Source organism: Mauremys mutica, chromosome 13, assembly GCF_020497125.1.
Source record: "Mauremys mutica isolate MM-2020 ecotype Southern chromosome 13, ASM2049712v1, whole genome shotgun sequence".
Lineage (NCBI taxonomy): Eukaryota > Metazoa > Chordata > Testudines > Geoemydidae > Mauremys > Mauremys mutica.
The window spans coordinates 41,488,083-41,511,125 of record NC_059084.1 but is presented as its reverse complement, the minus strand read 5'-3'; the positions used below and the strand labels follow the sequence as shown (position 1 = coordinate 41,511,125).

Genomic DNA, 23,043 nt, shown 5'->3' with positions numbered 1-23,043 from the left:
AAACAGAGGCTAAGGACACCATCCCTGTCCATCTTGGCTAATAGCCATTGATGGACCTATCCTCCATGAATTTATCTAATTCTTTTTGAACCTCAGTACAAACCCGGCTGAACTCCATGGGTACATAGACAGATGGAGCCTGAGCTGCTGACCAGGCTACCTCAGGGCTACATGGGTAAGTTTTCTACAGTAACTTCAGCAGAGCTACCCCATGTCTGTTTACTGGAGCTGGGAAGTTGCTCCCCGCTGCAGCACTGACAGACCCCAGGAGGTCAAGGGGACAGGAATCCAGACCTCCTGGTCTATCACCATATCCCGTGTGCAACACTGCTGCCAGCTGAGCACGAAGGCTGTAAATGGGTGCACTGAGCATGCGTATGATAAGACACAGCCCATCCCCCATAGAGTTCATAAAAAAACAGGCAGACCAAGTGAGCGAGGGGAAACAGAGGCTCGGGGAGGAGAATTGACTGGCCCAAGGTCACACAGCAAGCCACTGGCAGAGATAAGAACACAACTAAGGTCTTTTGACGGTTGCTGCCCCACTCAGGCCAGACATAAAGTCACTGAGCGATTCTACTAGCCCATCAACACCCAGAGATGGGAGTGGAGCTGGGATTGGTGCCATCAGTCAATTTGTAACCAGGTATCAGGTCATCTATATACAGAGCTTGGGAAGGAATCATTACACACAAGCTTACACTTGGATGCTCAGCGAGTCTGTCATATTTCCCTTGTGGGAATCAGATGGTCTTGGAGTTCTAGTACTTTAGTTTCATGCCCAAGTTTTTCCTCTGTTGTTTGACAGAGCTGAGGGACCATCTTTGCTAGATCTGTGGGCTTGGGCTGTAATTTGTTCCAGTCTTTAATGCATTTGTTCAACTGGCATCTTAGGCCAGATACTCACATGGTGTACACTAGGGTGACCAGATAGCAATTGTGAAAAATTGGGACAGATGGTGTGTGGGGGGAGGGGGAAGGGGGGGTAATAGGAGCCTATATAATACAAAACCTTGAGTATTGGGACTGTCCCTATAAAATCAGGACATCTGGTCATCCTAGTGTAAACTGATGCTGCCCCATGGACTGTAAGAGAGTTATGTCAATTGACACTGATGGGCTGAGTAGAGAGCTGATTGCATGCAGTAGTTGTAGCCGCATTGGTCCCAAGTTTATAGATTCATAGGTTCTAGGACTGGAAGGGACCTCGAGACGTGATTGAGTCCAGTCCCCTGCCATCATGGCAGGACCAAATACTGTCTACACCATCCCGGATAGACATTTATCTAACCTACTCTTAAATATCTCCAGAGATGGAGATTTCACAACCTTCCTAGGCAATTTATTCCAGTGTTGGTTGGTTATTAGAGAGCCAAAGTGGCTGAGGTAGTCTGTGTGGTTTGAAGGTTTGTCTCTCTCATCAAGAGAAGTTTTTCCAATAACAGATATTGCATCACTTAACTTGTCTCTCTAGTGATCTGATTGTCAGAGGTGAGGAGCACTCACTGATCCTAGTCAATGGAAGGATGGGAGGAGTGCTGTGCACATTTCACAGAGGATCGTGGGACATTACTCAGAAGGAAATCAAGGCCATTCCCGCTGACACTCGAATACTGAGTATGGACCTTTTCTTCTCTCCACAGCCATCACACAACGTGCTGAGGAAGAAAATGTCCAACTGAACCACCGTGACCGAGTTCCTTCTCCTGGGATTCTCTGACATTCGGGAGCTGCAGATTTTGCACTTTGTGGTGTTTCTAATGATTTATCTGGCAGGCCTGCTGGGGAATCTTCTCATCATCACAGCCATAGCCCACAACCACTATCTTCACACCCCCATGTACTTCTTCCTGGTGAATCTGGCCATCCTAGACCTTGGTTCCATTTCTGTCACCATCCCCAAATCCATGGCCAATTCCCTCATGAACACCAGGGTGAATTCTTATTCTGGATGTGTCACCCAAATCTTTCTCTTCATGTTCCTTGGTTCAGCTGATCTCGGCATCTTGACTGTCATGGCATATAATCGATATGTCTCCATCTGCCAACCACCGCACTATGAGAGTGTGATGAACAGGAGAGCTTGTGTCCAAATGGCAGCAAGTGTCTGGATCAGTGGTATTCTTTACTCTGCCCCTGCACACTGGAAACACATTTGCATTATCCTTATGTGGAGGAAATGTGATGGATCAGTTTTTCTGTGTCATCCCCCAGCTACTCAAGCTTGCCTTCTCTGACTCAGACCTCAGTGAAACTGGGGTTATTGTCTTCAGTGCATGCTTAGCTTTAAGCTGTTTTGTTTTAATAATTGTGTCATATGTTCAGATCTTCAGATCAGTGCTAAGGATCCCCACTGCACAGGGCCGGCAAAAAGCCTTCTCCACCTGCCTGCCTCACATCACTGTTGTCTCTTGGTATGTTTCCACCGGCATCATTGCCTACTTGAAACCAAACTCCAGGTCCATATCACATCTGGATCTCGTGGTGGATGTTTTCTATTCCATGGTACCTCCAATGCTGAATCCAATCATCTACAGTATGAGGAACAAGGAGATCAAAGCTGCCCTGAGGAAACTGATTGGGCAGAGGTTATTTATGACCAAATAAATGTCCATCTTTCTCTTTTGATTTTAACTTCCTTCTATCTTTCCTTATAAATATAATCAAATGATGATATAATTGACTCCAGGAGAACATGGTTTGTCATCTCTTTATGCAAAATGGTGAATTTGCAGTGGCAAAAATGAAAACACGACTCAAGTCAATGGATGTAATGTAAATGCATGCCAATGTAAATAATATTATTGTCTAGCTCTTTGCCTGTGTATATTTCTATCACAGTATTGTGTACTGCCACCCATCACCATGCTATGTTAGCACCTTCTTCATAAAATCATTAGCCATATCAAAGTCCTTAGTGAACCTCAGGGAGTGTCGGGCTCTTCTTTTTTGGAGTAAAAATTGGATTGCAGTATCAGTGCCGAGCTGTTTGTTTTTTGTCTCCGTCTCTGTTATTCAGTTTTTGGAGAGTTGATTTTTTCTTTGTCCAAAGTGTTTTTATGGTGGGAATGACTGGGCAGATGGCAAGTGTTCACTTAGACAGCACAGTTGATATTTTGTTATCTATCGGGGGTGCCCAAATGTCACCTCTTTGATGGGGTTTTCTGAGCGAGCTGAAAGTTTTCTTTCCACAGTGATAAAGGTGTGCACAAGAAGTGTCTGCATGGTTGAGTTTCTGTTGAAATAATTATATGAATAGGGCTGGGATATCATCGTACTTGTAATGATGTGTTAGGGAACCAAGAGCCTTAGGTAAACATCTTCTCATTATTGTAACCCTAAATAAATAAATCAATGCTGTGTCATTCGTGCCATGGTGGGAAAGGGTTGTTTGTTTGTTTGTTGAAGAGGAAGCTGTGGAGTATTTCTTAAAGACAATCAGACAGTATAATGAGGCCAATTTTGATCCTTTTTAAATCACTGGGATTTTGCCACTCACTTAAAATGGATCAGGATTTGGCCAATGGCCAATACGCACAAAGATCCAAGAATGGGTAATGGTGGCTGGGAGAATGTGAGCGCAACAGAGATGCATGGGTGAATTCCCCATCTCAGGTTACAGAGGGGTATCTGTGTTAGTCTCTATCATCAAAACCAGCAAGGAGTCCTTGTGGCACGTTAGAGACAAACAAATTAATTAGGGCATTGCCACAAGGACTCCTCGGTGTTTTCCACATCTTAGCTAATCCTTTGCTAATGCAGAGTAGCTCCATCAACATTGCTCGTTTGATACTGGCCCAAAGACACAAGCCTAAATTAAAAAGTGACATATGCACTATTGTTGCAGCCATGTTGGTCACCCCATATTTGAGAGACATGGTGGGCGAGGTAATATCATTTATTTGACCAAGTTCTGCAGGAGAGAGAGACAAGCTTTAAAACACATACAGAGCTCTTCTTCAGGTCTGGCTATGAGCTCTGCATAAGGTCTACCTTCTCGCTCTAATAAATACTGGTATGAGTAATTTGCCTGGTGTCATATGCACTGACCTGGTATTTCATGCATTATGCATTGTAAAACTAGTCACGTTAAAGCTAAGAAAGGATCTCAAAAAGCAGACCTATTATTAGTATTAGAATCCCATCTCTGTGCATGGGGATATACAATTCATATACAGGGACAAAAGCATTGTATGTGATATGAGAGATAGATTTATAGATCAATCAATATATAGATAATACCAATTATTGTGACTCATTCGTGTCTGTCTATAAGTATTCATTATTAAACATTATTTACCAAAGGATTTCTATGAGTATCTTACTCCACAGATCATTTACAAACAGCTCATCATAAGTACCTGGTGTTTGAGCCATTTTCACTTGCAACTTTTTTAACATGCCCTGTTTCTCTTCCCTGAGTGGATAAATTAAACTATCACACCAGGGATCATTAAATAGGACGGTGCCAGGCCTCAACTGGTTTAAATTGATATTGCTCCACTGATATCTATTGAGTATGAGAACTTACACCAGCTGAGAATCTGCTCTGAACGCTCATGATTATTAATCCTTATCTCACTTCCTTTGAATGTTTTGCACTAAGGCCCTGATCCAGCAAACCTCTTTAGAAAGTGCTTAACTTTAAACACGTGAGTGGTTCCACTTATGATTTATATTTTAAAACTCATCCTTTATTGGATTAGGATTAGGGCTAGGTCTAAACTGGTGTCAGAACTGTCACCGCCTCAATATTTCTCCTTCCCCTGTTAATCCATCTCCTACTATTGATGCATTTGAATTACTCACCCCTTCTGGAGACTGGTTTATTAACACAGAATAAGAGTTGTCTCAAAGCTAGAATCTCCGGGTTGCCTTCGCCCAGACACACCAGGCCGTTATGCCCCTCCTGGGCTCCTAACTCCCTCTGACGGGTTTTGTTCCTGCTCTGCAGTGCAGGTCACTCAAGCCAGGCCTCCTCTCTGGATGCCCTGGAGAGCTTCTTCAAAAGTTCCCTCTGGCCCTGGGTCTCCTCTCTGCATCTCCTGCAGGAGGCTCCCTACTCCCTGACTTTCTTCTACTCTTTATCCCTGGAACAGAGAACACAGTTCGGGGTCCCTGGTTAGAACGGGAGCTCGACTCTCAGCTCTTCATCCGGGTAGCCCCAGTAACCCTGGCTCAAGACATTTCCAGAAGTTGCGATCATTAGAAACATGAAAGTGCAGAGTCTCTCCTCTCCTCCCCTCTCCTCTCCTCTCCTATCTTCATTTAGACACCTGGAGAACCATAATCTGCTGAGACAACTGAGCAAACCAATGCTGGTTCATTGACAGTGGAATGCCTTCCGAACCCACAGCCCAAGTCTGTGAAACTTCAGGATGTGGCCTATAGCCTACCCATTCTCCAAAGCTTTCCTAGAAGCCATGAACACAGGACATGATACGACTGGGAAAAATTATATGGAGGTTTTGTTCATTTAGGAGGGAGATTGTTATGGTTGTTGAATAAGGCATGTTCTCATTATCATTGAAAAGGGAAGAAGGCTAGTGTTGGTTGGGGGAATGGTGTAGATTGTAAATGTTGGGGGGCAAGATAGGTTGAGGAGGGAATGTCTGTTATGTTTGGAAGATGGAGAAGTGGAGGGGTAGTGAAGGGCAGAGAAAACTGTGGCTGGTTAAAGAAGGAGGACGTGCTAGCTCATTGGTGGAGAAAATTTTGCCATTTTCTTAATGGGGTAAAATTACAGTTAGTTAATAGGAAAATTGTTTGCTGAAGGAAGGAGAAAGTTATGCTGGATAAATTGCTTAGCAATTGGTGGACAAAGTCAATATATTTTACATGTGTTCTTACGGTACTGGGCACAGACCTACAGTTTGGGCTCTCTTATCAGCCAAGATAGATAAGAAATACAAATATTGCGATGACTTGATTCTATGGCTCAGGCCACAAGGCTATATCTGTGTCAGAGATTATCCAGTTGGATGGTCCCATTTTTGCAGCCATTGCTCAGACTGCACTGCCACTGACTGCTGCCAGAATGCTGAGTAAGGCCTGAAGGACCTGGCCTTGGAATCCCAAATTCAGCCCCAGACAAGAACACGTTCTCCAGTGTAGAGCAACAGCAGGGGCTGAAAAATGCTTCCAAATCCCTGAAGTCTGCAGAGAGGTGCTCTGGTTCCTCAGTGCAATACAGTGTGTCCCAGATCACATGGTCTTTGTCAGCAAATGGAACAAAAGCCTCGTTACACAGAGCTCTGTGCACTGAACATAAGAACATAAGAACGGCCATACTTTGTCAGACCAAAGGTCCATCTAGCCCAGTGTCCCGTGTTCCAACAATGGCCAATATCTAGTGCCCAAGAGGGAATGAACAGAACATGTAATCACCAAGTGAGCCATCCCCTGTCGCCCATTCCCAGCTTCTGGCAAACAGAGGCAAGGCACACCATCCCTGCCCATTCTGGCTAACAGCCGTTGATGGGCCCATCCTTCTTGAACTTACTGAGCTCTTTTTTGAACCCTGTTATAATCTTGGCCTTCACAACATCCTCTGGCAAGGAGTTCCACAGGTTCACTGTGCATTGTGTGAAAAAATAGTTTTTTTAGTTTGTTTTAAATCTGCTGCTTATTAATTTCACTTTGTGACCCCTAGTTCTTGTTTTATGGGAAGGAGTAAATAACACTTCCTTATTTACTTTCCCCACACCAGTCCTTATTTTATAAAACTCTATCATATTCCTTCCTGAGTCACTGGAGGGTGATTTGCTGAGCAACCCCTGCCCCGCTCCTTAGTGGAGAAGCCATCCTGGAGAAGCTGCTTCCCAAATGTTTGAGTTGGATTCTCCAACAGGACACCTTGGAAGACAGGGTGATGAGCCCTAGACAGACCTTAGAGGAGAGGGCGGTGGTATTCAGGGGAAACTGTTGGAGCTTCAGTCTATGACAACACCCTATCCCCATCCACACACATAAAGGGCTTTCAATAGATACCCGCAATCCCAAATAAACAAAGTGAACTCTGACAGGCTAGGCCCTCAGCTGGTGTCAATTGGCCATAGCTCGATTGAAATCAAAGGGACAGGTCATCTGTTGGTGTAAATAGCCCTAGCTACTTTGAAATCCATGGAACTGCATCAATTTACACCAGCTCAGGACATGACCTTTCATTTTTCATGCTTGCCTCTGGGTTCCTCTTAGTGTCCAACTTTGAGCACCCTGGGCAGCCTGAGTTGTGGGTTCTTCTGGTGGCTGCCTCCCAAGAGCGGCTGATGCAATGCAGGGGAAAAAGTTCTCTGCTGCCCCAGTAGTAATCATGCGGCGTTAATGAAGGAACAGGTTATTCCAGGCCAGCTAAGCTTCTGGTGCTGCTAGTCTCTTAACTATTGTATGTCACATGCCTGTGCTATAAATATACATTTGACTTGTCAAATACCTTAGCCAAATCTGCCTTGTTTTTTTAGCCAAGGGTCCTTTCAGGGATGTTGCCATTGTGTGAGATCCAGGGCAGGTGCTGTTCCACCTCTGTGGGGTTAGGGTTGGCTTCGACAGGTTGTCCAGGTGGTTTGTTCCTGAGGTCACATCAGAGCTGGGCTCACAGCTCTGGAGACTGGATTCAGCTATTTAGCCCCAGAGCAGGGACATACTGAGCTGTGATGGTGTTTGATGCCTGCACAACCCAAGAGCAGTTCTAGATCTTCAGGGGTTTTCAGTCCCTCATTGCATTTAGTCCATCACCTCTTGGCCAAGCCTGCCTGAGGAGGGGAGCAGGGAGCACCCATCTGTGGAGTGGCTCCCTGTCCGCTAGGAACTGCGGAGAGACCAGCGACTCAGGAAATCCATCTATGAGACATGGAAATCGCTGCTGGATAATGCAGTGATGTTTACATGAGAGAGATAAGGTGATAGACTGTTGTGAATGGACATATATAGATAGATAGTGGCCAAATTTTCTACCACCGGAGGATCAAATGCATCACAAATTGGGAAAAATTATCTAAAGACCAACGCAGTAAGTTTGCTATTTCAATTAAATATATTGGAGTATTAATGTACAGGGCAAATTTAAGAACCTATATCTGACTTCCAATTTTAACTCTTTATGACTTTTGCTATCTATTTAATCAAACAAGTAGGGATAGTCGGATTTTTTTTCTTTCCTTTTTGTTAGTAAATATTGGCTTTTCATACAAGTCCCCCAAATCCTCAAATTGGATTTGGCAACAGAGAACCAAACATTTTCTGCTGAAAACTGCCAAAAACTGGAAAAGTCTAAACAACCCCCCCCATTCACAAAAGGAAAAAAATGGCCTTTGGAACGATGATAGATAGATAGATAGATTTAACTGAAAACCATCTTTTTCTTTTAAAACAGTTTAACAAGTACATTTTTCACCATCTGTATTTGGAAATTATCTTTCAGGCAGGGTAGGAAGCAGTAATATTGTCCAATGATACCATAATTTCAAATACCGTCATCCTGTCCTATCCATTTTTATTTCTGTGTCAAAGAAATAGCAGCAGGATGGCAGAAATGAGTAAACAGCAGATTTGACAGCCCAGGGAATATGGGCTGTACCTAACAGGCATACTAGCACCTTGAAACTCAGAGTCGGGATTCAGTCAAGAGATTGCAGCCTATCTGTCTGGACCCTGCCAAAGGACATTAAGGGCACATCTATACTACAGCTAGGAATGTGCTTCCCAACTCAGGTAGGCAGATTTCACTAGCTATGCTGTAAAAATAACAGAGTAAATGCCGGCGGCAGAGGGAATGGCTCAGTCTAGCCACCTCATAAGAACATAAGAACGGTCATACTGGGTCAGACCAAAGGTCCATCTAGCCCAGTATCCTGTCTTCCAACAGTGGCCAGTGCCAGGTGCCCCAGAGGGAATGAACAGAACAGGTTACTATCAAGTGATCCATGCCCTATCACCCATTCCCACTTCTGGCAAACAGAGGCTAAGGACACCATCCCTGTCCATCTTGGCTAATAGCCATTGATGGACCTATCCTCCATGAATTTATCTAATTCTTTTTGAACCTCAGTACAAACCCGGCTGAACTCCATGGGTACATAGACAGATGGAGCCTGAGCTGCTGACCAGGCTACCTCAGGGCTACATGGGTAAGTTTTCTACAGTAACTTCAGCAGAGCTACCCCATGTCTGTTTACTGGAGCTGGGAAGATGCTCCCCGCTGCAGCATTGACAGACCCCAGGAGGTCAATGGATCAGGAATCCAGACCTCCTGGTCTATCACCATATCCCGTGTGCAACACTGCTGCCAGCTGAGCACGAAGACTGTAAATGGGTGCACTGAGCATGCATATTATAAGACACTGTCCATCCCCCGTAGAGTTCATAAAAAACGAAGCAGACAAAGGGAGCGAGGGGAAACAGAGGCTCGGGGAGGAGAAGTGACCGGCCCAAGGTCACACAGCAAGCCACTGGCAGAGATAAGAACACAACTAAGGTCTTTTGACGGTTGCTGCCCCACTCAGGCCAGACATAAAGTCACTGAGCGATTCTACTAGCCCATCGACACCCAGAGATGGGAGTGGAGCTGGGATTGGTGCCATCAGTCAATTTGTAACCAGGTATCAGGTCACCTATATACAGAGCTTGGGAAGGAATCATTACACACAAGCTTACACTTGGATGCTCAGCGAGTCTGTCATATTTCCCTTGTGGGAATCAGATGGTCTTGGAGTTCTAGTACTTTAGTTTCATGCCCAAGTTTTTCCTCTGTTGTTTGACAGAGCTGAGGGACCATCTTTGCTAGATCTGTGGGCTTGGGCTGTAATTTGTTCCAGTCTTTAATGCATTTGTTCAACTGGCATCTTAGGCCAGATACTCACATGGTGTACACTAGGGTGACCAGATAGCAATTGTGAAAAATTGGGACAGATGGTGTGTGGGGGGGTAATAGGAGCCTATATAATACAAAACCTCGAGTATTGGGACTGTCCCTATAAAATCAGGACATCTGGTCATCGTAGTGTAAACTGATGCTGCCCCGTGGACTGTAAGAGAGTTATGTCAATTGACACTAATGGGCTGAGTAGCAGGCTGATTGCATGCAGTAGTTGTAGCCGCATTGGTCCCAAGTTTATAGATTCATAGGTTCTAGGACTGGAAGGAACCTCGAGGGGTCATGGAATCCAGTCCCCTGCCCTCATGGCAGGATCAAATACTGTCTACACCATCCCGGATAGACATTTATCTAACCAACTCTTAAATATCTCCAGAGATGGAGATTCCACAACCTCCCTAGGCAATTTATTACAGTTTTGGTTGGTTATTAGAGAGCCAAGGTGGGTGAGATAGTCTGTGTGGTTTGAAGGTTTGTCTCTCTCATCAAGAGAAGTTGGTCCAATAACAGATATTGCTTCACTTAACTTGTCTCTCTAGTGATCTGATTGTCAGAGGTGAGGAGCACTCACTGCTCCTAGTCAATGGAAGGATGGGAGGAGTGCTGTGCACATTTAACAGTAGATCATGGGATATTACTCAGAAGGGAATCAAGGCCATTCCCTCTGACACTCGAATCCTGAGTATGGACCTTCTTCTTCCCTCCACAGCCATCACACAACGTGCTGAGGAAGAAAATGTCCAACCGAACCACCATTGCAGAATTCATTCTCCTGGGATTCTCTGATATTCGGGAGCTGCAGATTTTGCACTCTGTGATGTTTCTGGTGCTTTACCTGGCAGGCCTTATCGGGAACCTTCTCATAATCACAGCTATATCCCTCAACCACCATCTTCACACCCCCTTGTACTTCTTCCTGATGAATCTGTCCATTCTGGACCTTGGATTCATCTCTGTCACCATCCCCAAATCCATGGCAAATTCCCTCATGAACACCAGGGTGATTTCTTATTCTGGATGTGTTGCCCAAGTGTTTCTTCTCATGTTCCTTGGTTTGGCTGATATTGGCATCCTGACTGTCATGGCATATGATCGATATATCGCCATCTGCCAACCACTGCACTACGAGAGAGTGATGAACAGGAGAGCTTGTATACAAATGGCAGCCAGTGCCTGGATTAGTGGTATTCTTTACTCTGCCCTGCACACTGGGAACACATTTGCAATATCCTTCTGTGGAGGAAATGTGGTGGATCAGTTCTTCTGTGACATCCCCCAGCTACTCAAGTTGGCCTGTTCTGACTCAGACCTCAGTGAAAGTGGGGTTATTGCCTTTAGTGCATGCTTAGTCTTAAACTGTTTTGTTTTAATAATTGTGTCATATGTTCAGATCTTCAAAACTGTGCTGAGAATCCCCTCAGAGCAGGGCCGGTATAAAGCCTTCTCCACCTGCCTTCCTCACATTACTGTTGTCTCTTTGTTTATTTTCACTGGCATCATTGCCTACCTGAAACCCAACTCCAAGTCCATATCACGTCTGGATCTTATGGTGGATGTTTTCTATTCCGTGGTACCTCCAATGCTGAATCCGATCGTCTACAGCATGAGGAACAAGGAGATCAACACTGCCGTGAGGAAACTGATTGGGCAGAGGTTATTTATGACCAAATAAATGGCCATCTTTCTCCTTTGATTTTAATTTTCTTCTATGTTTCCTTATAAATATAATCAAATGACATGGTTTGCCATCTCTTTATTCAAAAAGGGAAATTTTCACTGGCAAAAATTAAAACTCCACTTAAGTCAATGGACCTAATGTAAATGAATACCAATGTAAATAATATCATTATCTATCTGTTTGCCTGTGTTATCTATCTATCACAGTATTGTGTACTGCCACTCATCACCATGCCATGTTAGCACTTTCTACATAAAATCCTTAGCCATATGAAAATCCTTAGTGAACCTCACTGGCTCTTCTTTTTTGAAGTAAAAATTGGATTGCAGTGTCAATGCAGTAGCTGTTTGTTTTTTGCCTCTGTCTCTGTTTTTTTGTTAGTTTGTTTGTTTTTTGGAGAGTTGATTTCTTTCTTTGTTCAAAGTGTTTTTAAGGTGGGAATGACTGGGCAGATGGCAAGTGTTCACTTAGACAGCATTGTTGATGTTTTGTTACCTATCGGGAGAGCCCAAATGTCACCTCTTTGATGGGGTTTTCTGAGCGAGCTGAAAGTTTTCTTTCCACAATGATAAAGGTGTGCACAAGAGGTGTCTTCATGGTTGAGTTTCTGTTGAAATAATTATATGAATAGGGCTGGGATATCATCGTACTTGTAATGATGTGTTAAGGAACCAAAAGCCTCAGGTAGACATCTTTTAATTATTGTAACCCTAAATAAATAAATCAGTGCTGTGTCATTCGTGCCATGGTGGGAAAGGGTTGTTTGTTTGTTTATTTGTTTAAGAGGAAGCTGTTGAGTATTTCTTAAAGACAATCAGACAGGCTAATGTGGCCAATTTTGATCCCTGTTAAATCACTGAAATTTAGCCACTCACTTCAAATGGATCAGGATTTGGTCAATGGCCAATACACACAAAGATCGAAGAATGGATAACGGTGTCTGGGAGAAAGTGAGTGCAACAGAGATGCATGAGTAAATTCCCCATCTCAGGTTGCAGAGGGGTATCATCAAAACCAACCAGGAGTCCTTGTGGCACCTTAGAGACTAACAAATTTATTTGGGAATAAGCTTTTGTGGGCTAAAACCCACTTCATCAGATGCATGGAGTAAAAAACACAGTAGACGGGTATAAATATACAGCCTACCATATTTTTCACTCCATGCATCTGATGAAGTGGGTTATAGACCACGAAAGCTTATGCCCAAATAAATGTGTTAGTCTCAAAGGTGCCACAAGGACTCCTCGGTGTTTTCCACATCGTAGCTAATTCTTTGCTAAAGCAGAGTAGCTCCATCAACATTGCTGGTTTGATACTGGCTCAAAGACACAAGGCTAAATTCAATAGTGACATAAACACTGGTATATGCACTGTTTTTGCAGCCATGTTGGTCCCCGAATATTAGAGAGATGCGGTAGCTACGGTAATATTGTTTATTTGACCAAGTTCTGCAGGGGAAAGAGACAAGATTTCAAATGTATACAGAGCTCTTCTTCAAGTCTGGAGATAAGCTGTGCATAAGGTTCACCTTCTCTCTCTAGTAAATACTGGTATGAGTAATTTGCCTGGTGTCATATTTTTATAATATTGGTTTAAATGGAAAAGTACCATAGCATGCACTGACCTGTGTCATGGAGAGTGGGGAAGTCAGGGCCCTGCACCCCCAATTCCCTCGATTTACCGTGATTCTCAGCCAGCCAGTAAAGAAGAAGGTTTATTGGATGACAGGAACACAGTCCCAAACAGAGCTTGTAGGTACTCCTCACTCAAGTCGTTCTGGGGGGCAGGGAGCTTAGGCCCCAGTCCTGGAGCTCCCTCCATTTCCCCAGCCAGCTCTAAACTGAAACCCCCTCCAGCTGTCTCACACCCCCTCCCCCTGGTTCCTCCTGCAGCCTTTGTCCAGTTTCCTGGGCAGAAGGTGTCACCTGGCCCCAACCCCACACCTGGGCTCTCATGTAACATGCTCAGGTATCTTCCCTCAAGAGAAGTCTCCCATCCCCAATGCAGACAGTCCCCAGGTCAATACTACCCTCTCCCTGCTGTATCACATCTCTCCCCACTTCTAGACTGAACTGAGCAGGGTCACTTTGACCAGTAACCTGGGGAAGTTCAGGGCCCCTACTCTGGGACAACACATCTGCTATTATTTTGGCACTTCCCTTCACATGGACCACGTCCATGTCATAATCTTGCAGGAGCAGGCTTCACCTCAGGAGCTTGACATTGGCTCCTTTCATCTGGTGTAGCCAGGTCAGCGGAGAGTGGCCAGTGTACACAGTGAAGTGTCAACCAAATAGATATGGCTCTAGTTTTTTAAGGGCCCCCACCATGGCCAGGCATTTTTTCTTGATGGCTGTATAGTTTTGCTCCTGGGGTAGCAGCTTGTTGCTCAAGTACACAATGGGATGTCTCTCCCCCTTTTCATCCTCCTGCATTAACACCACCCCCAGTCCCGTGTCTGAGGTGTCAGTGAACACCATAAAGGGCCTGTCAAAGTCTGGGTTTGCCAGAATGGGGCCACTGACCAGAGCCTCCTTCAGCACACAGAGAGCCCTCTGGCACTGCTCGGTCGAGACCACCTTGTCTGGCTTCCCCTTCTTGCATAGTCCAGTGATGGGGGCGGCTATGGCGCTAAAGTGGGGCACAAATCTTTGATAATTCCCTACCATCCCAATAAAGGTTTGGACCTGCTTGTTGGTTCGGGGAGCGGGACAGTCTCTGATCATCTCCACCTTGGCTAGTTCTGGCTTTAGGCAGCCACTCCCAACCCAGTGGCCCAGGTAGGACACTGCAACCATCCCCACCTTGCACTTCTCTGCTTTTATGGTCAGCCCAGCCTCCTGGAGTCAATCCAGCACTTGTTTAACCTGGGACACGTGGTCCTCCCAGGTCTGGCTAAAGACACAGATGTTGTCAATATACGGCAAAACTCTCCATCCCCCTCAGTAGCTGATCCACGAGGCGCTGGAAGGTGGCCGGCACTCCCTTGAGGTCGAAAGGCAGGGTCAGGAACTCACAGAGCCCCAAGGAGGTGATAAAGGCAGATTTCAGCCTGGCATGTGCATCCAGTGGCACTTGCCAGTAGCCCTTTGTAAGATCCATGGTGGTAAGGTAGCGAGCTCCTCCCAGCTTGTCCAGGAGCCCATCAGGCCTGGGCATGGGCTAGGCATGAGATAGAGTGATGGCATTGAGCTTCCATTAGTCCACACAGAACCGGATCAACCCATCCTTTTTGGGGACCAGCACCACCGGCGAGGCTCAAGGGCTGGAAGATGGCTGCATCACCCACAAAGCCAGCATGTCATTGACCTCTCTTTCCCGATCCTGAGCTGTTTTCCCTGTGACTAGGAAGGGAGAGCATCTTATCGGCGAGTGCGATCCTGTCTCCACCCAGTGGACAGTCAGATTAGTGAGTCCAGGCTGGGTGGAAAACAGCTGTTGATACAGATACAGCACCCCTCTGATCTCAGCTTGCTGGGCAGGGGTTAGCCGATCAGAGAGAGGAATTGTTTCCAAGGGGGAGCCATGTCCTGTGTCAGGGAATAGATCTACTAAAGGCTCATCTCCCTGCTCCTCCCAATGTCCACACACGGCCAACACCACATTCCCCCTGTCGTAATATGGCTTCATCATATTCAAATGGTACACCCTGCAGTGATGCGCCCAGTTAGACAGATCCATCACATAGTTTATCTCATTTAATTGCTTGACCACCTTCAAAGGGCCTTCCCAAGAGGCCTGTGGGAATTTTTTTCTCACAGGGATGAGAACCATCACCTGATCCTCAGTAGAGTAGGTGCGGACCTGCACTGTGTGGTCATTCCAGACTTTCTGCTTCCTCTGTGTTCCGGCCAGGTTCTTCTTGGCCAGGCCTATGAGCTCAGCAAGTCTTTCCTGATGGGCACTCTCAGGCCTGTGTGCTCACAGTTCCTCTTGGTTTCCAGGGGTAACCCCTAGCATGCCAGCCCTTCTCCAGGACACCACCTGTCTCCCAGGGTCGATCCGCAGACTCCTCCACCCATGCGCCTACTCGCCACAGTCTCAAGGGGGACCCTGTTATTGCAACAGTCCGTCTCGCTGGTCACACACTCCCAGGGAGTAAGCATAGCTCCTCCGCCCCCCGAAACTGCTCCTCTCTGAATCTTCAACATGCCTGGTCCCCATCAACCTCTTTTCATTTTACTGCTCCCCAATCACTTACTGAAGGAAGTGCCATCCACAAGCTGCAGTAGATCCCACTGCTACTACCAGTTGTCACGGAGGGTTGGGGAGTCAAGGCCCTGCAACCCCATTTCCTGCGATTCACCGTGACTCTCAGACAGCCAGTAAAATGGAAGGTTTATTGGACGACAGGAACACAGTCCCAAACAGAGCTTGTAGGTACAACCAGGAACCCTCAGTTTTGGGGGGCAGTGAGCTTAGACCCCAGTCCTGGAGCTCCCTCCATTTCTCCAGCCACCTCTAAACTGAAACCCCCTCCAGACATCTCACTCCCGCTCCCCCTGGTTCCTCCTGCAACCTTTTTCTAGTTTTCCGGGCAGAAGGTGTCACCTGGCCCCAACTCCCTTCCTGGGCTCTCATGTTATATGCTCAGGTGTCTTCCCTCAAGGAAAGTCTCCCATCCCCAATGCAGACAGTCCCCAGGTCAATACTCTCCACTCCCTGCTGCATCACAACCTGGTATTTCATTCATCATCCATTGTAAAACTAGTTACATCCAAGCTAAGAAAGGATCTCACAAAGCAGGCCTATTATTAGTATTAGAATACCCATCTGTGGGCATTGGTATATACAATTCATATATGAGGGACAAAAGCATAGTATGTGATTCGAGAGAGAGATCGATCAATAGATAGATAGATAATGCCAATTATTGTGACTCATTTCCTCTTCATGTCTGTCTATAAGTATTCATTATTAAACATTATTTACCAAAGAATATCTATGACTATCTTACTCCGCAGATCACTTACAAGCAGCTCATCATAAGTAACTGGTGTTTGAGCCATTTTCACTGGCAACCTTTTTAACATGCCCTGTTTCTCTTCCTTGAGTGGATACATTGAATTATCACACCAGGGTTCATTAAAAATGAAAGTGTCAGTCCTCAACTGGTTTAAATAATCATTGCTCCACTGAAATCAATTGAGTTTGAGAACTTACACCAGCTGAGAATCTGCTCTCAAAGCTCATGATTATTAAGGCCCTGATCCAGAAAATCCCTTTAGAAAGTGCTTAACTTTAAACACGTGAGTAGTTCCACTGATGATTTACATTTGAAAACTCATCCTTTATTAGATTAGGGTTAAGACTAGGTCTAAATTGGTGTCAGAACTGTCACCGCCTGAATATTTCTGCTTCCCCTATTAATCCATCTCCTATAATTGATGCATTTGAATTACTCACCCTTTCTGGGGACTGGTTTATTTACACAGAATAAGAGTTGTCTCAAATGTAGAATCTCCGAGTTGCCTTGGCCCAGACTCACCAGGCTGTTATGCCCCTCCTGGGCTCCTAGCTCCCGCATGGAGACCTTCACCATGGTGGGTTTATTTCATTCTCTTATCTAACATAACCATGGAGGCTCTCATAATCCATGCCATTATCTCACCTGCTGAGCTCTCTGTCTCAGTGATACCTTGTGGCAGTGAGTTCCCCAGTTCAACTGTGTCCTCAGCAGTGCTGGGCAAAGGCCACCCTGGGCACTGTTCAGAACAGGGGGACTGGCTAGGCAGGGGAAGGAGGAGAGTGAGAGAGGAAGGAAGTGATGACCAGGGCTTGCCAATGGGCAGAAGCAGAGGAAATAGTCTTTTGCTTGGAGATGAGGGTAGGAGGAAGCAAGTAGGGGTGGGTGGCCTGTTCCATGGGCCTGGGGCCAGGTCAAAGGAGTGGGGCTGAGAGAGGAGGGGACTAGTAGTCAGAGGGGTTAAGCAGGGATCTCTGAGGAAGGTGAGTCAGGAACTCTGGGTGGAGGAATTGGCTCAATGATCCTCTCCTCCAAGTAAAACCCAACAGTGATGTCATGGACAATGTCCACATTCCTGATTGAAACATTTTTTCAGTAATGTTCTGATTTCTGGCATTTCAAAACATCGGTACTTTTGGTATTTTTTACCCAACATAAGATTACATTGAAATAAGAAAAGGAGGCCCACGTAAGCCACCTTAGCACGTAACTGGCAGTACACAAAATAAAGTTAAAATAATAATTCTAAATGGAAACCACTGTTTAAAATGTTCCCAACATAAAATAAAAACATTTATTTGAAAATGAGATTTTCCCACAAAAAATAAAATAAAATAAAATTGATGTCAGTGAAACTGTTTGTTTTGTTGAGAATATTTTTTTGGTCAAAGATTTCTGACCACCTCAGCTGTCTAACAGCTAAAGGTAATGACTGGAAAGGGTTTGTTCATCATTTGCTTACAGTCAATTAGACGTACTTCAGTGCATTGTTGGGTCAGGCTACAGTGGTCAGTATCTTGAGGAACTGAACATGTTAGAAACCCTCAGGGTTAGATTCACAAGAGACCTGAGGTGCCAGCTGCCAGTTTAGGCACCTGGGGCTGGACTCACAAAGAAACATAACCTTGCAATGCTGAGTGGTCCCCACAGCTAAGTGTTAGGTACCTAGAAAATCCCTGGGGTTCAAAAAGCCTGTGTCTAGTGCTCAAGGAATGGGGGATGATGGCACCTCAGAATGGGATCCATAAAAGCCAATGTGCTTGGCAGCTCCTCGGCTAAGGCGGCCAATGGGAGATGCAGTGTGCTAAGCCCTGCCCCTCTCTCAGAGGTAGGCACCTAAGCGCAGGCTACAGGGAGGTGTGTCCTGCCGCTGGGGATTCTTAGGCCTGGTCTACACGGGGTGGGGTCGAACTAAGGTACGCAACTTCAGCTACGCGAATAGCGTAGCTGAAGTCGAACTACCTTAGTTCGAACTACTTACCCGTCTTCACGGCACGGGATAGAAGTCCGCGGCTCCCCCATCGACTCCGCCACCACCGTTCATGGTGGTGGAGTTCCAGAGTCGACGGGAGCACGTTCGGAGTTCGATATCTTGCGTCTAGATGAGACGCGATATATCGAACTCCGAGAAGTCGATTGCTACCCGCTAATCCGGCGGGTAGTATGGACGTACCCCTAGATGTGACCCCTCTCTTGGAGTTAGGAGTTTAGGCCGTGTTAGCGGCGAAGGAGGAGCTCCTCACAACCATTATCTCAGCACTTAGGGTATCACCTGGGGACCGTGAGACCCTAGATGCACATCCGCACTTCTGTCTCCCACACCCCAGGCGAATGCGCTGACCATGTGGCTAAGAGCTACAAGGGAAGTACTCCTGCTCCATCGTTCTGTGTGACATGCTTATGGGGTCCCGCTCCAGTAGGCAAACTCTGGGCAGACTTACTGCACTGGCCCTTCAGGTGAGTTAGGGGGTGAACTCCTGTTGTGCCCTCATTCATGCGTCGCTCATGGGGCTTATGTATCTCTCCCCTCTACCCCCCAGCTTCCTGCATTGACTCCCAGAAAGAGATCACAGCTGGGAATCCCAAGCAGAGGGAGGCACCTCCCTGCAGCTTGGATTTAGGTGCCAAATTCCCTAAGGGAGGCAGGGCTTTGTGCATGCCCCACTCCCTGCCATCTCCCCCTGGCTAGCTTAGGCAAAAATCTGCCTTTGGAATGCCTACATCCCTCCGTGAATCTGGCCCTTGCGACCTGCTCAGGCTGGCTGGGTCACCCAGTGTGTCAGGGACACTCCCCTTTGCAACCTGGAACTTCCCCACTCCCCGTTGCATAACGTTATCACTCCCAGAATGTGACTGGACAATAATAGGCCACCGGGCGGGATTAGAACCAGAGCTTGGGGGCTTTCCATTGGCCACGATACCCGTCACTCTCAGTGACCTCGGAGAAGGTGGATGGAAAGAGGAGGTGAAGGCAGCACAGACAAGATGGGGAGATGGGGAGGAATGGGAAGCTGGATGCTCCTTTCCCATGCAGGGGGGGGATAGACAAGCCAAGGGATCCCCCTCCCCAAGGCACTCAGCAGTCAGGCTGCCCCAATGGATCTTGCCTTCAGAATCAGTGGTACAGGGATCCCATGTCAGGCCTGACCCTTCCCCCAGGAGCCAGTGCCACTCATGAGGGTGCCACTGACCAGCGCTCCCCACGATCCTCCCCCGCCTCAAGGGGCTTGTAGTGAAGGCTCTGCAAATCTCCCTGAAATTAATGTGGAAATGTTGGTCAGTCAGAGTCTGACTGTGATCTCGTTCACACTGGGCTTACCCCCTTTGATACCTTCCAACTCCAGTAGAGATTCTAATGGTCTACACCAGGGGTTCTCAGCCTTTCTCTTTTGAGGCCTTGCCCCAACATGCTATAAAAACTCCATGTCCCACCTGTACCACAACTGTTTTTCTACATATAAAAGCCAGGGCTGGCTTTAGGGGGTAGAAAGGAAGGCAACTGACCAGGGCCCCACGCCACACAGGGCACCGCAAAGCTAAGTTGCTCAGGCTTCGGCTTCAGCCCTGGGTGGTGGGATTCGGGGCCCTGGGCTGCAGTCTGGCACAATAGGGCTTTGGTTTTCTGCTCTAGGCCTTAGTGAGTCTAACGCCGACCATGCCTGGCACACCCCCTGAAACCTGCCTGCAGCCCCCCAGGGAGACCAAACCCTAGCTGAGAACCACTGCTGTAGACCAGGAGTTCTGAACCTTTTCCTTTCTGAGGACCCCCCAAACATGCTATAAAAACTCCACGGCCCACCTGTGCCACAACAATTGGTTTTATGCTCATAGAAGCCAGGGCTGGCATTAGGGGGTCACAAGCAGGGCAATTGCCTGGGTCCCCATGCCACAGGGGCCCCCAAGAAGCTAAGTTGTTCAAGGCTTTAGCTTCAGCCTCCGGTGGTGGGGCTCAAGGCCCCAGGCTTCAGCCCCATACAGCGGGGCTTCAGCTTTCTGCCCTGGGCCCCAGTGAGTCTAACACTGGCCCTGCTTGGCGCACCCCCTGAAACCTCTTTGAGGCTCCCCAGAGGGTCCCAGACCCCTGGTTGAGAACCACTGGTCTCCACCATTGAGGGATCAGTCTTAGGCCTATTCATTGAAGCTTCCCTACAGTTTATTCACCTGATCCTCCTGGGTATGAATGACTTGACTTTAATGGAGTTACTCCTGATTTACACCATATTAGGTGAGAGCAAAATCAAGCTGACTCACTCCCGCTTTCCAATGTGTTACATATAGCACCCTGCTCAACACACCTTAGGCTTAATTGTTTATTGCCTGGCATCTTGGGCAATTGCTTATATTTGTGCAAAATTGAGTGCAAAGTGGGTGTCAGATGCTACCCCTCTAGTGCAATAGAGTTTCACACCCACTTAGCACAGCTGTAAACGGCTCGATTTGAATTGAGCCATTCATAGGAAGTCAAGTATCAGAGGGGTAGCCGTGTTAGTCTGGATCTGTAAAAAGCAACAGAGAGTCCTGTGGCACCTTTAAGACTAACAGATGCATTAGATCATAAGCTTTCGTGGGCATCTGACGAAGTGGGTATTCACCCACGAAAGCTTATGCTCCAATACATCTGTTAGTCTTAAAGGTGCCACAGGACTCTCTGTTGCTTATTCATAGGAAGGGCATTCACATTGTGATCTCTCTGGGTAATTTTATGTAGAGGATAGGAATTATTGTCTTTGCTCTCTCTCTCCCCCATGCGGCCTCCAAGGAAAGGCCGGACAATCCACCCTCTTATGCTGAGTGTTAACAACAAAGAAAAGAACTGAACACAAATATTCTCTCCAGATAATATTATGAGATGCTTCATGGGACCTACATCCCAAAGGACTGTAATGAAGCATTAATATAGGACCTTGCATAGGAGCAAAGACAATTTATCACTCTTCTCACCACTGCATCACTCATTGACGTGACTCCTTTGTCAGAAGCAAATGAAGGTGCATGTGAATCTGTTCAGGAACTTCATATTTTTTACCTACTTTATAATAATTCATGGGTTGCAAAGCAGGACAGACAACCCGGGATATTCACAGCAACAGCAAGTCATTTCTTTTTCCTAGTATGGTTTCATATTCATTAGGGGTGCTGGGGTATTTTCAAAGGGGTATTGGAGCCCAACTGTCATTGAATATTAACATGGATTGAAGTGGTTCTTGTTGATATTCCTGGATTCAGGGTTACTTAATTAAAGTGATAACTAATCACAGAGATCTGGGAGCTCTGATAGATAGATAGATAGATAGATAGATAGATAGATAGATAGATGTGTTGTTTAGAGAGAGAAAAACTGAATAAAATCTAGTTTAAAAATACCATCATTACAATGAATTATATTTGCTAAGATTTTTTTCTTCCTGTACCAGATTCCAGGGTTTTCTTGTTCATGTGAATAACTCATTGTGACCTGGCTTTTGCCTCAGCACTTTGCTTCAGTAATCAGTAGAACTCTTAAATATAACGGAAACTTGGGCTGATACTGAAGTTTTCAAAAGTAGAAAGGAGATACGGAGTCCATTCATCCCAGGGGTTATTGGCAAATTTTGACTTTTTAATGAAAAAACCAAAACTTCAAAATGGTTTGTTCAAAAAAATCAATTGGTCAATAAATCCCTCCCCCGCACCCCTCGCGCTGGAAAGCAGTCACATGGCACAATAAATATATAATAAACAAATAAAAATTAAAAAAATATTTATTCAATAATCCAGTTTTCCATCAGAACAAAAGTTGTGGTGAGAAATTTTCAGTCTTCCATACTGATCTTCCTGAAATGAAGCTGGATATTCAGAGTATCTCAGCTCCCATTATAGGTGCCTAAATGAAGTGACCGATCTTTCCAAAGAGCAGAGCAGCCAGAACCTCCTTCTGAGAATGGTAAATTCCTTTGATGATCTGGTTTCATTCTTTGTGTGTCTAAACAGGAGTTGTCAGGTGCTGATCTTTTTAGAAAATCAGACTGAGAGTATTTTTTGTGATCCGGTAGCTCAGCAGTTAGAACACTAAGTTTCTAAACCTGAGCTGTGAGCTTGAATCTCAGTTGACCATCATGAGTTATTCTTCTTTTGAGATCTCCCGGAAATGTACAAGAATTATACTTGACCAGAAATTCTGTCAATTTTCTTCTTTTAGCAGAAAATTTTCTATCTAGCAGTTGTGTATTTGGTTGTCATGGGTTTTGTTACTATGGCAACTGAGTTAGACTATTAAGGGATAGCTCAGCCGGTTTCAACCGGCTGAGTGAGCTCTCTGTGTCTGTAAATAAAATGGAGATTTTGGTTAGCTGTCTGCTCTCTGGCGTCAAGTGATTGCTTCCTACACCGGCTGCCCCAAGGATATAACACTGGCGACGAGGGTGGGATCCTGGTGCTGCTCCAGTAACAGAAGGAAGTAGAAGTCAAGGTAAAGACCAAACAAAGAAAAAAAGCTGCTTCTTTGCACTGACTGTGAAAGTGAAACTAAAAATCATGGCTACTCTGACC

At 45.9% G+C, this 23,043-nt stretch overlaps 1 protein-coding gene across 1 annotated transcript in view; it reads left to right on the top strand.

The window, feature by feature from the left end:
* LOC123348040 (olfactory receptor 14A16-like) overlaps positions 1-23,043 on the top strand; it is a 63,716-nt gene that overhangs the window by 331 nt on the left and 40,342 nt on the right. The window lies entirely within an intron of this gene.